Raw genomic sequence first — 15,808 nt, 5'->3', positions numbered from 1 at the left:
CCCTCTCTGGCTGAGACCCGCAATCTTATCTTACACATACTGTATCAGAAAAGTACAGCATTTTGGTTTTCGTTCTTGCTTCTGGTCAGAATGAGAAATTCCTTCTTTTCTACTAATGAAGCTATTGATTTTTATGTAAGGTGGCTCAGTTACTCACTATATACCCATGCAGTATCATCGTATGCAGTGTACCTTATGTGAAGTCAATTCCTCCACTTTTTCTCAGATTTTAATTTGTTAGTTTTCACTGTGTCGTAAAAACATGTACACCTTATTTTCTGGGTGGGGTAAATTATGGCAATTGCAGATTTGTGCATTTTTTTTTTTATAAATTAAATAAATAAAATGGTTTGCCATATTCGAACACCTACACCTATTTTCCTTAAAAGAGCCATCTTCTACTTTCTACAACACAAGATGGAACCCATGTTTTAGATGCCAAAAAAAATGCATATTCTCACTCAACCACACGCGTTTCTGACAACTCAAACATGGCACACAAAAAAAAGTCACCAAGCCCATCACAATTGAAGTCCACCTTCATTTGTGATCTCCCTGAGGACCTTACATGAAGGAGCAGAGGCAACCAAACAACGCCAAGGAGTACCAAGCCATGCATCGTACGGTTGTACTAGCAGGAGTGCCTAGACAAACATTCACTATATTGGGCATCTGTCACATTGCTGTTAGGGAATTGCAGATATGGTGAGAGTTTTTGTGGGTGGACGGCTCATTTCAGGTCCTGACAAACCTTTATCTACTGAGTTTTAGTCAGGAGGCCGATTATGTCAATCCAAAGCGTTCTCCTGGTCTTAGTCATTCAGATGTAAATTTGCTTTTGTGTTTTGGATCACTGCCTTGTTATATAAGCCTTTTACGCAGCAGCTTTGGCTGACAGACAGAAGATAGATTGCTAGCATAGTACAGGACTCTGGGTGAACGCTCTACCACGTTATCACTGCTGGCCTTAATGTCCATACACTGCGGTTCTGCATGTTCTTCATGCCAGCTGTAGCGGCGTGTGTTGCACTTGCACGCAAACGTCCATTGAGCATAATTGCCACGGAGGTGCCGATGTAACCGATTCTGCCATACTATTCATCCATGACTACCAGGCCAATATTCCTATATGCATGTCCTCCTGATGCTGGCTGACTACACAAGGCACATGAAGAAGCATCTAAGGAAAAGTTCATGACTGTTCCAGACCTTCTCAAATTGAGATATCAAGGGTGGAGTCCCAAAGCCTTACAAAATGTCCTTGTTCCCCTTTCCAGACTGTTTTTTTTTAAACCCTATTTTTATATAACCCTACCAGCTCTTCCAAGAAGAGGCCAAAAGCCTCCCCCAGCCTTGGATGATTGCGGAGACCGATGTGCCTGCAGGCTCTCTTTAGCCTGGTTTTGGTAACAGAGTGTCTCTTGAGTATAATGTACATCCCTGTACACAATGTACAAAGATTCCAATGTATTGGGTGTGGAGGCACAAAAGATTTTATGCACACTTTATGCAGTCCTGTATATCAGGATCATACGGCACAAGAGTAAATCCTGCCCTTGGCTGTACTTTAGCTCATGGGTAAGGGGAGGGGTGAAGTCTGACAAGATAAGTTATCATGTGTTCCGGATCTACCCAAATACAACTTGGCAAAATGCCATCAAGAGAGTCACGATTAATTATACTGACTATACTTTTTATTAATGGGGAGAAGTTGTATTCCTAACAAAAACCAGTTTGGGGGAACATTATTACCTGGGCACACATGCCAATAGTTCCATAAACCGTGCAATAGTAGAGTTAAACACTCTAATAGGATTAAAAGAAAAAAAAAACTGACAGGTATCCAATAAGTGTTGCAACAGAACCAGAGGAAAGAACTGCCTGTTATAGGAAAGGTAAAGCCAGTTCACGATAGCAAACAAAACCTCAAACAGCACCAGATTATATAAAAATTACACAACAGTACATCAACTCTCCTCCCATGACCTCTGCAACCAGTTTAAGGGCACAAACTTGCCATAAACACCCTTGTAGGGAACGGTGGAAAATCATCTCACCTGCCAGCCTTCTATTACAGGATCATGTAGTGCCGATATATGACAATGGAGGCCAACATACAGATCCACTGTCTATATGGGAAGCAGGGCTGATACCGGTACGGGATAGGAAAGTCAACTTCCACCATTTCCATCATCAGTAAAACAGAGTGGTCTTTCAAGAAAAAGATTCCATGTTTCCAATATAGCCAGATCATTGCATTGATGTTCAATTCGGTCCTCAAAAAGTGATCAGTGGAATATAATAGGCTATTCCATTGTAATAAAACTGGTGTCAAAATAACACTATCCCACAGATATGTCTATGAGACAATGTATAACGGGAAAAAAAAAAGGGGAGTGCACAACCATCTTTTGGTCTGTGTGCCAAATATTGTGACTGTACCACTCCCAAAGCAGCCGAAAATATGAAGGGGTATTGTTACCCGAGATATATATTGACTGTACTGTACATGCCTCAATCTAATAAGTGGGGTTTCCATTACTAGAACTTCCAATATTGTATAAAAAAAGGAGTCCGGATGACCACACCGTGAGTACAGCCATCCCCATAGTTTATGAGCCTTACTGACCATAGGAGTCACAGGTGGCTGGAGGGCGCACAGAATGGCATAGCGGGCAGCAGGTTGGAAGAGCAAAGATGGCTACGTCCAATGGACTTTTTCACTGCTGCTCGATATGAAATGTGAATAGCATAGGTCATGCAGGGGACTTTCAGTTAAAGGGGTATTCCTGCTTCAGCAAATAAAGGTTATTCTTTGCATCAAGAAAAGCTAGGCTGGTTATACAATGTCCAGACCAGCTGTGGCCACCTGACCTGAGCACAATACCCTTGTTACACACCTGTCCCGGATCGGTGCTCTGCTCTCTACTTGCCCAGCGTGCCCCATGTGTTGAACTTCTAAGGGTACGTGTCCACGTTCAGGATGGCCGGCGGTTTTGACAGAGCGGCAAACTCACTCTGCCCAAAGCTCCGCCCCCTTCTGGAGACGCGATGATGCCGGATGTGTTCATTGCACACATCCGGAATCATCGCACCCCACACATAGGGCCCTGTGTTATACCTTGCGGTGGCGCAGAGTCACCGCAAGGTAAAACGGACATGCTGCGATCTAAAAAGACGCGCCGCATGTCCGGATACGCAGGGCCGCTGGATGCGTGTTCACACACTTCGTGGAGACGGGATTTCATGAAATCCCCTCCACTATGCTGTAACATCTGGACGCTGCGGGTTTGACGCTGCGCCTCTATGCAGCGTCAAACACGCAGCGTTTCTGAACGTGGAAACATACCCTTAGGCCTATATCAGGCCTCCCAAGACACAGACCTGTGTATTGGGATTAAGGGGAATCTGTCACCCCTAGGGCGCTCTTAAGCTACCACTGTGGGCATACAGGTAATAGAATGGTGAAACCAGTCTTCCCTGTATGCCTCAGTCATAGCTGTGGTCTAGATGAGGAGAAATGACATTTTAATCTCTTATGTTAATGATTTCTTGCAGGCTCTGGGGTCTGTGGTGCCTGGAAGACATCCCTGCCTCCTCTTCGTTGCAATACCACCCCCTCCCATGACGTCACACTGCCCTGTGGCGTGCAGTTGCGACGCTGTAATAAGGTAGCCATAACCGTACGGCGCATGGGCAGAATTTTGGCACTGCAACTGCGTGTCACAGGTCAGTGTGATGTGCAGTTGCAGTGCCATAATCCTGCGCATGCGCCGTGCACTTGCATGGCTATGGATGCCTTTGCCGCACTTCTATGGACAGTTTCTTCATCCTTCTTCTGCACAGGCAAATCACTACACAGCAGTAGAGACTCAACAGCACTTGCCCAGAAGATTGATGAAGACACTGCCGATAGAAGGGCGGATAAGGCAGCCATAGCCACGCGAGGGCATGACGCAGGCGCGGGATTATGGCACTGCACATCACAGGGCAGTGTGACGTGCATGGGAGATATTTTAATGGAGAGGAGGCAGGGATTTCTTCCAGGCACCAAACGCCCCGGAGCCTAGAAGAAATCATTAACATAAATGATTAAGAGTGCATTTCTCAACATCAAGACCACAGCTATGAGGCATACAGGTAAGACTGGTTGAACCATTCCATTATCTGTATGCCCATAGTAATAGCTTAAAAGCATAAGGCTTTCTAGCAACACTATGTTTGTCTGTGCACAGTTCCTGTCCACAGCCTTCGGGATGCCTCTTGGCGGTTTCCAGGTCCCGCTGTTACGTGGGCAACTATCTGTCTGCAGTCGTCAAGGTTATCACCCGTTTGGGGCTTCCAGTCACTCTGCCGTCTCCTATCCGTGCCCCATGTGCCCACCCGGACCTTTGGCATTAGAGTATTCACTTCACCTAGCGAGCCCCCTTCTGTGACAGCTCTCATAAGTATACAAAAAAAAAAAAAAAAATAGTTGAGATTTGGTGATAAGACCAGCGATTTATCACGACTTTGTGGTCCGTACTCAGACCATAGACGTGAGATATGTGAAACTTGCCTAACACTTAAAGGGGTTGTCCAATATTTGGACAAACCCTTCTAAAATGCTGTAGTACTCATGTAAAATAATGTAAAAATACGTTATACTCAGTGGGCACACAGGTGCCATTCCAGTGATGTAGGCACTGGGTCTCCTTGCACTCGCAATATTATTAAGCCATGTGACCGCATCAATGGGCTGCAGGACCCACACTTCTGTCAGATGACACTCAGACGTCTGAAGGAAGCAGCCAATCAGCAGCGCTCCTGTGGCATAACAATGTGCTGCGAATGCTGGGAGAGCAGGCATCCACATCGCAGGAACAGTGGCAGATGGGTAGCAGCTTCTTAGATTTTACTCTGGAAACTACAGCATTTAAGAATGCGGTTGTCCGAGCAGCGGACCACCCTTTTATCTAACATTGCCCTTGAAAGATGGCACCTTAACCACACAAAGTGCGGAGTAAGACCAGGGGCATTTACAACTTACTCTCCATCTGACTGTTCACACATTCACTATGGATGGCGAGCTCTCGGTTTTCATCAGCTGCTTCACTCCACATTCTGCGGAGATGAAACACCGGGAATTTATCGGTCGTCTGATAATGACAAGTAAAACCACGGACTGTCCAAAAAAAATGACTGCAGCTGCAGGAAATGTCAGAAAATAAAAACCATTACTTACCTGGTCGGTGAGGGTCACACCTCAACCAAGCTCATACTGATTACCTGGCCTATGGAAAGGTCAGCAATATGGTAGGCAGTGGACAACCCCTTTAAATAGTCAGACTCCATCCAAAAAACTTACAAAAAAAATAGCATTAAAAAAAATGTCCTAGACGTCATGTTCCTTCTCGGTGCTCACGTGTAGTGCTGTGAATCCACTGCTTGGCCTGAGGCTCTCAGAAGCACAGACAGACCCCCGGTGCTCACAGCCGGTATGACGTACAGCTGCACGCTCACTGCCGGGGTGGGACGCTGCTTTCCCAGCGGAGATGCCTCCCATGGCTTGTATACTCCTAGGCTATGTACCTTAGCTGTATGTACCACTGACTGATCAGAACCCCGGCAGGGAAGCACATACTGGCTGATCGTGGCACACCGCTCCGCACGCCGGTGTCCGTGGGCACACCACTCCACACGCTGGCATCCATGGGCACACCGCTCCACACTCTGGCATCTGTCAGCACTACACTCCGCACGCCGGCGTCCGTGGCACACCGCTCCGCATGCCGGCGTCCATGGGCACACCGCTCCACACTCTGGCATCTGTCAGCACAACACTCCGCACGCCAGCGTCCGTGGCACACCGCTCCGCATGCCGGCGTCCATGGGCAGAATGCTCCACGCGCTGGCATCCGTGGGAACACCGCTCCGCACGCTGGCATCCGTGGGAACACCGCTCCGCACGCTGGCATCCGTGGGAACACCGCTCCGCACGCTGGCATCCGTGGGAACACCGCTCCGCACGCTGGCATCCGTGGGAACACCGCTCCGCACGCTGGCATCCGTGGGAACACCGCTCCGCACGCTGGCATCCGTGGGAACACCGCTCCGCACGCTGGCATCCGTGGGAACACCGCTCCACACTCTGGCATCTGTCAGCACTACACTCCGCACGCCGGCGTCCGTGGCACACCGCTCCGCATGCCGGCGTCCATGGGCACACCGCTCCACACTCTGGCATCTGTCAGCACAACACTCCGCACGCCAGCGTCCGTGGCACACCGCTCCGCATGCCGGCGTCCATGGGCAGAATGCTCCACGCGCTGGCATCCGTGGGAACACCGCTCCGCACGCTGGCATCCGTGGGAACACCGCTCCGCACGCTGGCATCCGTGGGAACACCGCTCCGCACGCTGGCATCCGTGGGAACACCGCTCCGCACGCTGGCATCCGTGGGAACACCGCTCCGCACGCTGGCATCCGTGGGAACACCGCTCCGCACGCTGGCATCCGTGGGAACACCGCTCCGCACGCTGGCATCCGTGGGAACACCGCTCCGCACGCTGGCATCCGTGGGAACACCGCTCCGCACGCTGGCATCCGTGGGAACACCGCTCCGCACGCTGGCATCCGTGGGAACACCGCTCCACACTCTGGCATCTGTCAGCACTACACTCCGCACGCCGGCGTCCGTGGCACACCGCTCCGCATGCCGGCGTCCATGGGCACACCGCTCCACACTCTGGCATCTGTCAGCACAACACTCCGCACGCCAGCGTCCGTGGCACACCGCTCCGCATGCCGGCGTCCATGGGCAGAATGCTCCACGCGCTGGCATCCGTGGGAACACCGCTCCGCACGCTGGCATCCGTGGGAACACCGCTCCGCACGCTGGCATCCGTGGGAACACCGCTCCGCACGCTGGCATCCGTGGGAACACCGCTCCGCACGCTGGCATCCGTGGGAACACCGCTCCGCACGCTGGCATCCGTGGGAACACCGCTCCGCACGCTGGCATCCGTGGGAACACCGCTCCGCACGCTGGCATCCGTGGGAACACCGCTCCGCACGCTGGCATCCGTGGGAACACCGCTCCACACTCTGGCATCTGTCAGCACTACACTCCGCACGCCGGCGTCCGTGGCACACCGCTCCGCATGCCGGCGTCCATGGGCACACCGCTCCACACTCTGGCATCTGTCAGCACAACACTCCGCACGCCAGCGTCCGTGGCACACCGCTCCGCATGCCGGCGTCCATGGGCAGAATGCTCCACGCGCTGGCATCCGTGGGAACACCGCTCCGCACGCTGGCATCCGTGGGAACACCGCTCCGCACGCTGGCATCCGTGGGAACACCGCTCCGCACGCTGGCATCCGTGGGAACACCGCTCCGCACGCTGGCATCCGTGGGAACACCGCTCCGCACGCTGGCATCCGTGGGAACACCGCTCCGCACGCTGGCATCCGTGGGAACACCGCTCCGCACGCTGGCATCCGTGGGAACACCGCTCCGCACGCTGGCATCCGTGGGAACACCGCTCCGCACGCTGGCATCCGTGGGAACACCGCTCCGCACGCTGGCATCCGTGGGAACACCGCTCCGCACGCTGGCATCCGTGGGAACACCGCTCCGCACGCTGGCATCCGTGGGAACACCGCTCCGCACGCTGGCATCCGTGGGAACACCGCTCCGCACGCTGGCATCTGTCAGCACTACACTCCGCACGCCAGCGTCCGTGGCACACCGCTCCGCATGCCGGCGTCCATGGGCACACCGCTCCACACTCTGGCATCTGTCAGCACAACACTCCGCACGCCGGCGTCCGTGGGAACACCGCTCCGCACGCTGGCATCCGTGGGAACACCGCTCCGCACGCTGGCATCCGTGGGAACACCGCTCCGCACGCTGGCATCCGTGGGAACACCGCTCCGCACGCTGGCATCCGTGGGAACACCGCTCCGCACGCTGGCATCCGTGGGAACACCGCTCCGCACGCTGGCATCCGTGGGAACACCGCTCCGCACGCTGGCATCCGTGGGAACACCGCACGCCCACATCCGTGGGCACGACGCTCCACATACTGGCATCTGTGGCCACATTATACTGCCTGTGACAAGTTTCCCCAGTAGAACAGCAACATCGGCGCCCGCTATATTCCTGACATAGGGTTACCACTGGAAAATTCCCAGAGTTACAGAAGCAGATAACAGTAACATAAAATCTCAGCGCCCCACTTGTGTGCGGCCCTAGGCACATGCCCGGGTGTCCTGCCTAACACTGCCCTAATGGAATAGCTCCCATAGACACCACTGTGCACAGAGCTGCACCTTACCTGTTCAATGCAGCCGGTGCTAGGACCCTGCAGACACGTGATGAAGACTCCGTGACAACAAGCACCGACACCGCACTTTACCGTAAAGCACAACTACCACACGACTTACCGGTTCCGGTCTTCTCAGCGGCGCCACCAGGTAAGAAGAACAACGAGCTGGGCACCCCGGCTTGACACCGCACGGACGTCAGCTGACTCAGGGCCGCTGCCCACTTTGCCGGGGCAAAGAGTGTGGGGGTGTCCGAGAATAACCCGATATAAACTACCAAGTTTTAAGTCGCGGTTATAGGAACATTAGTCTAAAAAAATTAAAAAAATTAACAAAAGTAAAAAGAAAACAAAGTTATCTGGTGCAGATAGAGAATATGACGCGGACGGAATGTCAGCCACCCCTCTTATGCAGCTGTGCGGCTTGGTACGCTCCTGGCTCCGCCCACTTCCGTAGCCAGCCGCACCAGAGCTCGGAGAGCCTGTAGGGGAGGGGGAATGGGGGCGGAGCTAGTGAGTGACGTCACGTTAGGAGAAGTTGGGCAGAGGTGAGGGTTTTTGTTAAAGGGGCAGTGAGTAATCGGGTTGTGTAAGGGCGGAGGCTACGTGCAATCGTCTGCAATGGCAGAGTTAACCCTTCAGTGCAGTAGTGTCACGTTGGCTGGCTACGTCTCCACTGCCACTCAGGAGTGACTATGGATCTGTCAGGCTGCTGGCCCCCTTCACTAATTCTGGGGTCTTACAGGGTGGGCAAACGGACTCACAGGACCGTGGTCCAGCCGCGACGTCACTAGTATTCTGTAGCTGCTGGATGGGAGGTCTGCGGACCACCCAGTACCTGCCTGACTCACCAGCGCCCCCCCTGATTTGTAGACTCGACGTGACATCATCGTTGCGTCATGATGAGGTAGTAAGAAAATAGGAATAAAAGTACTACGTGAAAAACAGAGAAGATTTTAGTTACAGTGTAGTAGCACAATATTGACGTTTCGGTCGGCAAGGACCTTCATCAGAATACTACAAAAAAAATTATAGTGAGAAAATACCAGAGGGTCACATATCACATGTAAAGCGTCATGGAATAAATGGCGCTATAATAATAATGTTATAACCATATTGGGATACAAGGTACATATGAAACAAACTATGGATCAAAGTAACATTTTTACAAAAAGTAAAACAAAAGGTTTTTTCTATTATGTATACCCCTCCTCACATGTAAAGCGCCATGGAATAAATGGTGCTATAATAATAATAATAATAATGATTAAAAAAAAGTAATTGAAAGGTGGGTTCATACCACAATGTAAAGGTGTAAATGAAACGGACTATGTGGTGGTGTAACCTTAGTGAACAAAATCACATAGGACATGGATTGAGAAGATTGATTAATAAACCCACCAAGGGTCCTTAAAGAATTCAGTGGCGGTGTGGTGGCGTGACCGCGGTATCCACCGCCTGTTCATGTGCACGCTAGTGCTTGGTGTGATACGTCAGACTAAAAGGACCAGGGGCGGGGTTGGGTTAGCCGTGGTTCTGACCGATCGGAGGCCGGACGCGTGACTGGAAGTGACGTCGTGTATGACGCGAAAAGGTCCTATCCGTCCGTGCACTGAAAACCTGTATAGCGTGCGTGCCCTCTGCAAGAAGTAGTGTACCACAGTGGGTATGATAGGAGATGGGGAGTGAACGATATAACAAAGTGAAGTAGTGTAATAAAAAAAGGATATTACTGCTAGCGCTGTAGATGGGGACCAGACAAGGGGCCAGTGCAAGCGGAACAACAGATATGGTCCCAGGTACAGCACCAGTGGTAGTAAATGTTTCATCTAGGAGTTTGAGTCTGGCAGAATTAACTGTTTTGCAAAAGGGAATGTCGTTTTATCTGTCACATAAATGTAAAACTTTCTTACTTGATATGGAACTCCAAAAATGTTATCGCCAACTGAGACTTAGGGTACCGTCACACAGTGCAATTTTCATCGCTACAACGGTACGATCCGTGACGCTCCAGCATCGTAACAATATCGCTCCAGCGTCGTAGACTGCTGTCACACTTTGCAATCTACGACGCTGGAGCGATAATTTCATGACGTATGTGCGATGTAGAAGCCGTTGGTTACTATGCGCACATCGTATACGATATACAGTGGGGCAAAAAAGTATTTAGTCAGTCAGCAATAGTGCAAGTTCCACCACTTAAAAAGATGAGAGGCGTCTGTAATTTACATCATAGGTAGACCTCAACTATGGGAGACAAACTGAGAAAAAAAAATCCAGAAAATCACATTGTCTGTTTTTTTATCATTTTTTTTGCATATTATGGTGGAAAATAAGTATTTGGTCAGAAACAAACAATCAAGATTTCTGGCTCTCACAGACCTGTAACTTCTTCTTTAAGAGTCTCCTCTTTCCTTCACTCATTACCTGTAGTAATGGCACCTGTTTAAACTTGTTATCAGTATAAAAAGACACCTGTGCACACCCTCAAACAGTCTGACTCCAAACTCCACTATGGTGAAGACCAAAGAGCTGTCAAAGGACACCAGAAACAAAATTGTAGCCCTGCACCAGGTTGGGAAGACTGAATCTGCAATAGCCAACCAGCTTGGAGTGAAGAAATCAACAGTGGGAGGAATAATTAGAAAATGGAAGACATACAAGACCACTGATAATCTCCCTCGATCTGGGGCTCCACGCAAAATCCCACCCCGTGGGGTCAGAATGATCACAAGAACGGTGAGCAAAAATCCCAGAACCACGCGGGGGGACCTAGTGAATGAACTGCAGAGAGCTGGGACCAATGTAACAAGGCCTACCATAAGTAACACACTACGCCACCATGGACCCAGATCCTGCAGTGCCAGACGTGTCCCACTGCTTAAGCCAGTACATGTCCGGGCCCGTCTGAAGTTTGCTAGAGAGCATTTGGATGATCCAGAGGAGTTTTGGGAGAATGTCCTATGGTCTGATGAAACCAAACTGGAACTGTTTGGTAGAAACACAACTTGTCGTGTTTGGAGGAAAAAGAATACTGAGTTGCATCCATCAAACACCATACCTACTGTAAAGCATGGTGGTGGAAACATCATGCTTTGGGGCTGTTTCTCTGCAAAGGGGCCAGGACGACTGATCCGGGTACATGAAAGAATGAATGGGGCCATGTATCGTGAGATTTTGAGTGCAAACCTCCTTTCATCAGCAAGGGCATTGAAGATGAAACGTGGCTGGGTCTTTCAACATGACAATGATCCAAAGCACACCACCAGGGCAATGAAGGAGTGGCTTCGTAAGAAGCATTTCAAGGTCCTGGAGTGGCCTAGCCAGTCTCCAGATCTCAACCCTATAGAAAACCTTTGGAGGGAGTTGAAAGTCCGTGTTGCCAAGCGAAAAGCCAAAAACATCACTGCTCTAGAGGAGATCTGCATGGAGGAATGGGCCAACATACCAACAACAGTGTGTGGCAACCTTGTGAAGACTTACAGAAAACGTTTGACCTCTGTCATTGCCAACAAAGGATATATTACAAAGTATTGAGATGAAATTTTGTTTCTGACCAAATACTTATTTTCCACCATAATATGCAAATAAAATGTTAAAAAAACAGACAATGTGATTTTCTGGATTTTTTTTTCTCAGTTTGTCTCCCATAGTTGAGGTCTACCTATGATGTAAATTACAGACGCCTCTCATCTTTTTAAGTGGTGGAACTTGCACTATTGCTGACTGACTAAATACTTTTTTGCCCCACTGTATGTTACACCATGCGATCATGCCGCCACAGCGGGACACTAGACGACGAAAGAAAGTTTCAAACGATCTGCTACGACGTACCCTTCCTCACTTCCTGTACCTCCTCCTCCTATCAGTGGAGGGCCCCAGATCACTGCTGGCAGTCTAGGTCTACTCCCAAAAGGTACCATCACACTAGACGATATCGCTAGCGATCCGTGACGTTGCAGCGTCCTGGCTAGCGATATCGTCCAGTGTGACAGGCAGCAGCGATCAGGCCCCTGCTGTGCTGTCGCTGGTCGGGGAAGAAAGTCCAGAACTTTATTTGGTCGCTGGACTCCCCGTAGACATCGCTGAATCGGCGTGTGTGACACCGATTCAGCGATGTCTTCACTGGTAACCAGGGTAAACATCGGGTAACTAAGCGCAGGGCCGCGCTTAGTAACCCGATGTTTACCCTGGTTACCATCCTAAAAGTAAAAAAAACCAAACACTACATACTTACCTACAGCCGTCTGTCCTCCAGCGCTGTGCTCTGCTCTCCTCCTGTACTGGCTGTGAGCGTCGGTCAGCCGGAAAGCAGAGCGGTGACGTCACCGCTCTGCTTTTCGGCTGACCGACCCTCACAGCCAGTACAGGAGGAGAGCAGAGCACAGCGCTGGAGGACAGACGGCTGTAGGTAAGTATGTAGTGTTTGGTTTTTTTTACTTTTAGGATGGTAACCAGGGTAAACATCGGGTTACTAAGCGCGACCCTGCGCTTAGTTACCCAATGTTTACCCTGGTTACCGGCATCCTTGGTCGCTGGAGAGCGGTCTGTGTGACAGCTCTCCAGCGACCAAACAGCGACGCTGCAGCGATCCGGATCGTTGTCGGTATCGCTGCAGCGTCGCTAAGTGTGACGGTACCCTAAGTGTATGTATCGACCCCCATTGGGTAGTCATGCCCCTGAAACCTTTATAGGCTTCATCAACAAGATTTTTCAAACGCTTAGGTCCGACACTACCACCCTAATCTCTCCTCACTCAATCTTACGGGATGACAAGAATGTAATTATCAAGCCAGCCGACAAGGGCGGCACTATAGTTGTTATGAACAAAACGGACTATGTATCTGGGATTTATAGACAACTAGGCGATGATGCAATCTATCAACACCTTCTTCATGATCCTACATACAAAACTAGCTGCCTAATTACTGGCATTCTGGATAAAAATGTTGCCAAAGGATTAATAACCAAGAGACTCGTGACTTTCTCCTCAATAAATATTGCATCAATCCTGTCCTCTACATACTCCTCAAAATCAATAAAAACCATAAACACCCGCCAGGCCGTCCATTCGTTGCATCAACCGACTCCTTACTTTCTCCTGTCTCCATCTTTCTTGAAAAAATTAGAACTCCATTAAATAAAAATAGCCGTTCTTTTCTATTGGACACAGAGTTTTTTGAAAGTGATTAGAGATCTAAAGCAAATGCATCCTGATGCAATTCCAGTAACTTTCGATGTAAACAACCTCTATACATTTATCCCTCATGCCCAAGGCATCAAGTCGCTTCATGATCTCTTGTCAAAATCACACGTTCATGTGCAGGTTCCGGATTGCTTTTTCAGGCGCCTGCAGTCAGCTATCAATAGCTTTATTTGGGGAACTAAGATGCCGCGGACTCGATTCTCAGTGTTAGTGAGACCCAAGACTAAAGGGGGGGTAGGCCTTCCTGATTTTAAATGTTATTATCAGGCAGTCTTGCTCTCTAGGATTGTCGACTGGAGGTTCGGTGATGCTCATAAACAGTGGGTGCTCCTGGAGAAACTTTTATCGCCCTCTTCTTTGTACTGGCTGCCTTGGCTGGGGGGGACCGGACGCCCACCTGTGTCGAGTTTTGCTCCACTCACACAGATTGTTTTGAGGTTCTGGGATAGATCCTATGTGAAATTATGCCTGACCTCCCGATTGAGCAGACTGAGTCCCCTTTTTGACAATCCGGCCTTTCCCCCAGCAATGAATAGATCTATGTATCTGTGTTGGTCACGACTTGACGGGGTGGGACTGGGTCAGGTGAAGGATAAGCTTGCGGGGCTCTCCGGCATGCGGGGGTTACGAGGTTCTGATCTTACGACACCGCTGTCCTGGCTGGAGTTTCTGCAATTGCGGAGCTTTCTTTCCAGTGTGCCGATGGGGGCGCTGACACCATTTGAGTCCCTGATGCTCCCTACCGAGGGTCCCTCCCACGTGGTTTCGGTGCTCTATGGCCTGGTCTTGAATTCACTTCCCCCTACTACGCTTGGATTTATGGAGGCTTGGGAGAGGGACCTGGGGATCACCTTTTCTGAGGCGGATAGTCTAAAAATCTTCACTCTTGCACATAAGATGACGATGTCCAGTCAGGCGCAGGAGAGGAATTATAAATTACTGACACGCTGGTATAGGTGTCCCGTCCTTCTCCACAGGATTAACCCGGAGATCTTGGACGCCTGCTGGAGATGTGGCTCCGCAACGGGCTCTATGCTTCATGTTTGGTGGTCCTGTGGTCCCCTGCAACCCTTCTGGAACTCAGTCTTCGATGCCTTTCATTTGATGACTGGGGTCCGCCACGAGCCCTCCCCCCAAATGGCCCTACTGTCCCTGATACCCAGTTCGATAGCTTCCGTTAAAAAGGGGATACTGAGATTTTGCCTCATAGCTGCTAGGGCAGTTATTCCCCGACATTGGAGGTCCACTGAGGTCCCCTCCACGGAGGAATGGATAGCTGAAATGGATAGATTACATCGTCTAGAGTCGCTGGTGGCGGGTGATGGTGATGCTGCATATGTCCAGGGACGCACCTGGTTCCTCTGGCAATCCTTCAAGGAAAGCACAGGGTTCCTGACTTGGCTGCGTACATACTCATAATTCTCAATACGTGGGCGTATACATTGCTGGGTCTCCCTTAATCCCCCCTTCTTCCCCATTCCCCCCCCCCCCTTTTTTTTCTCTCTCTTCTTCTCTTTCTTTCTTTTTCTCCTATCTCTACAATTGCTTTTCTTACAGGTTCTGTATCCTGTATCAATGTTCCGAGGTGATTCTCAAGATGAGAAGCATGTACCCTTTATGTGCCAGAGTCCTTGTTCAACTACACTTGTGCTGTGTTCTCAGAGGCATAATGTATAGCTCTGGACATTGTAATGATTCGTTTTATTGTTTTTCCTGTTTAAAATTTCAATAAATATATTTACTGAAAAAAAAATCACACGTTCATCCTGAAATCTCTGAGTTTTGCATCAAACTACTTACAATAATTTTCACTAAAAATTACTTTCTTTTCCAGGATACATTTTACCTTCAAGTCACAGCTATGAGCTCTAATGTGACACCCCATATGCTAATTGTTACATATCTGCAAATTTGTTGTCTATCCCAACGTTCTGTACCAAACACTCTCTACTGTGGAGGCGGTATATTGACGACATTTTTTGCATATGGGGGCCCATTGGAGTCCCTTAATACCTTCTTTGAATTCCTCAACTCCTCTTGAAGCAATTTGACCTTCAGTATGCCTAACAACCCTCACAAAATCATTTTTTTAGATAAATTGATTCTCAAGGACACTCATGGCAATTTGATATAGGACATTTATACTAAACTTACTGACCATAATAGTCTATTACATTTTCAAAGCCTCCATCCTCCTTCTATGATTCGGTCTATCCCCAAGTCACAATTTCAACTCTTTTGTTGTTTTTTTCATTTAAGACAAATTAAATGAAGACAATAATACCAAATAATTT

At 49.6% G+C, this 15,808-nt stretch overlaps 1 protein-coding gene and 1 long non-coding RNA gene across 3 annotated transcripts in view; one reads left to right on the top strand and one right to left on the bottom strand.

Annotated features, from left to right (window-relative positions):
- POR (cytochrome p450 oxidoreductase) overlaps positions 1-8,751 on the bottom strand; it is a 67,981-nt gene extending 59,230 nt beyond the window's left edge. The window contains exon 1 of one of the 2 annotated variants that reach the window (XM_069757275.1): positions 8,430-8,751. The gene's annotated coding sequence lies outside the window, so the exon portion shown is untranslated. Of the gene's footprint in view, positions 1-5,224; positions 5,452-8,429 lie in introns of those variants that run through there. The other variant, XM_069757277.1, reaches the window with a different exon arrangement.
- Positions 8,752-8,816: 65 nt separating this feature from the next.
- The window catches only part of LOC138672137 (uncharacterized), a 40,424-nt gene continuing 33,432 nt past the window's right edge, over positions 8,817-15,808 (top strand). The window contains exon 1 of the long non-coding RNA XR_011319601.1: positions 8,817-8,856. This is a non-coding gene — a long non-coding RNA (uncharacterized lncRNA). The remainder of the gene's footprint in view (positions 8,857-15,808) is intronic.

The sequence above is a fragment of the Ranitomeya imitator genome, chromosome 3 (genome assembly GCF_032444005.1).
Source record: "Ranitomeya imitator isolate aRanImi1 chromosome 3, aRanImi1.pri, whole genome shotgun sequence".
In the NCBI taxonomy this organism is placed as follows: Eukaryota; Metazoa; Chordata; class Amphibia; order Anura; family Dendrobatidae; genus Ranitomeya; species Ranitomeya imitator.
Note: the sequence above shows the minus strand (reverse complement) of the source record. Positions and strands in the feature narration are given on the sequence as shown.